The sequence below is a fragment of the Scyliorhinus torazame genome, chromosome 14 (genome assembly GCF_047496885.1).
Source record: "Scyliorhinus torazame isolate Kashiwa2021f chromosome 14, sScyTor2.1, whole genome shotgun sequence".
Lineage (NCBI taxonomy): Eukaryota > Metazoa > Chordata > Chondrichthyes > Carcharhiniformes > Scyliorhinidae > Scyliorhinus > Scyliorhinus torazame.
In genome coordinates this window covers 175,202,051-175,204,388 of record NC_092720.1, presented here as the reverse complement: position 1 = coordinate 175,204,388, position 2,338 = coordinate 175,202,051, and the positions used below count along the sequence as shown (strand labels likewise).

General features: G+C 44.7%; 1 non-coding gene across 1 annotated transcript; it reads left to right on the top strand.

The window, feature by feature from the left end:
* Nucleotides 1–325: 325 nt before the first annotated feature.
* trnan-guu (transfer RNA asparagine (anticodon GUU)) lies at nt 326–399 on the top strand. Its single transcript has one exon. It is a non-coding gene; the product is annotated as a tRNA-Asn (tRNA).
* The last annotated feature ends 1,939 nt before the right edge of the window (nt 400–2,338 follow it).

Genomic DNA, 2,338 nt, shown 5'->3' with positions numbered 1-2,338 from the left:
AAATACAGTTTTATTATAGTTTCACTGCGAATATCTGGAAGCAGAAATACAAAAATGGCTCGAATGTAAAAGGCTGGAGGCGCGTTATTGGCAGGGCTACGGATAATGGTGTAGTCTTTGTTCTGTAACACAAAGTCACCCTGTCTTGAACCACAGACTCCGTTCTGACTTCTCAGATGCTGTAAGACCTGCCGAGATTGCCCAACCTTTTGTGTTTTTGTTCCAGATTTGTGCATGGACAATAATTTGCTCTTATGACGTGGCCAGGATGAGATTGTTTCCATCATAATTTGGCATGTTTATTCTAGCGACGTGAGCTATTGTCGTCTCTGTGGCGCAATCGGTTATCGCGTTCGGCTGTTAACCGAAAGATTGGTGGTTCAATCCCAGCCGGAGACGAAATGATGTTGCTCCCGAGGATGAAATATTTTGTATACTTCGTCCCTCAGTGGGATCGAATCACCGCCTTGGTGCTATTTATATTTCATGCCACATTGATTTGATTTCTTTCCTCCGGTTCCAATATTAAACAGGCCAAATGCTGACATTATGATTTTAAACAGTCATTTCACATCCAAAGAGCTAATCAATATTACTTTGAACTACCAGAGGGTGACATTTATCCCAATAGCAACAGTGAAACGATAGGGGCCTCGATTTTTCTCTTTGGTTCAAAGAGGGTGAGACGGCGAATGTGAGGCGTTCCATAGTGTAACTGGTATCTGGGCGAAATAGTTCAATCGTGGAAATAGAGAGAGAGTTTATTCGCACTGACAATATTCAGGAATGAAAGGAAAAGGACAGAGGGTGAAACGGTTTCAAAAAAATCAGCAGGGGACGACGTGACGAAGTTCCTCCGTAGAATGCCGTAACCCGGCATGTTGATCAGGACCAATCCAGCGAAACTGCTAATGTATGGACAATCTGGCACACTTTACCATGGCTAATCACCGAGCCTTCACATCTTTGGATGTGGTAGGGACCAGGAACAGGCGGAGAAACTCGATACAGACACCGGGAGAACGTCCAGATACCATATGTTTGGGATAAATATCGAAATTGTTATGTATTGTGTATTACCAGAATGTTGCCTGGTATGGAGGACATTAGCTATGAGGAGCGGTTGAATAAACTCGGTTTGTTCTCACTGGAACAAAGGAGGTTGAGGGGAGACCTGATAGAGGTATACAAAATTATGAGGGGCATAGACAGAGTGGATAGTCAGAGGCTTTTCCCCAGGGTAGAGGGGTCAATTACTAGGGGGCACAGGGTTAAGGTGAGAGGGGCAAGGTTTAGAGTAGATGTACGATGCAAGTTTTTTACGCAGAGGGTAGTGGGTGCCTGGAACTCGCTACCGGAGGAGGTAGTGGAAGCAGGGACGATAGGGACATTTAAGGGGCATCTTGACAAATATATGAATAGGATGGGAATAGAAGGATACGGACCCAGGAAGTGTAGAAGATTGTAGTTTAGTCGGGCAGCATGGTCGGCACGGGCTTGGAGGGCCGAAGGGCCTGTTCCTGTGCTGTACATTTCTTTGTTCTTTGTTCTTTGTTGTGTATTATAGCGGTTGCATTGTTATTTTTATGAGCCTGGGTTAAAGTGTATATACACATCTTGTTGCAGGAACATTATTATGGAACCAAGGTTAAGGCGCCCAAACTGCGTATGTACTAAAGTTGCAATTGGAGAGTCATAAAATGTGGGCCATGATAGATTCCACACAGTTGATGATGAAGTACATCGACAGCTACAGGTTGCCTCGGCGGTAACGTGTGGCGCCGTGCTCGGATAGTGGTTTGCACTCTGCGTTGTGGCCACAGCAACCTCGGGTCGGATCCAAACCACCGCAGAAATAAGTTGACGTGTTTTTCCCAAATGAACGGATGCGGAATTCTCTGTCAAAGGCCTCTTTGAAGCGGGTTCACAACTGCGTGCATTTTCTGCTTCTGTTGGTGCTCTTGAATTCAAACTGTTGTGAATACGGGAATCTCCTCAGCTCCCGGCTTTACATTTTAACTAGTCTCATCAATCATAATCGTCTGGTTCTTTTCTTTTTGGAAGTGAAACAGTCTTTCTCAATTTGCATCTTCTTCGGCCATTCACTCAAAATTTTCAAGTTTCTCAACCAAACACCCACTCAACCTTCTGTGTACGCGGAGAATAATCTTGATCTTGATAGTCTCTCCATATAAATGCACTTCCTGATATCTGGCCCTGAAGCAACTGGGAGGAGTGGGCAGAATTTTGGGAAATATAGCCACTTGGCAGTGGAGAAAACGGAAACGAAGCGACACACGAAAATCAAGCACTCTTTTGTGAATGTTGGGAAACACTT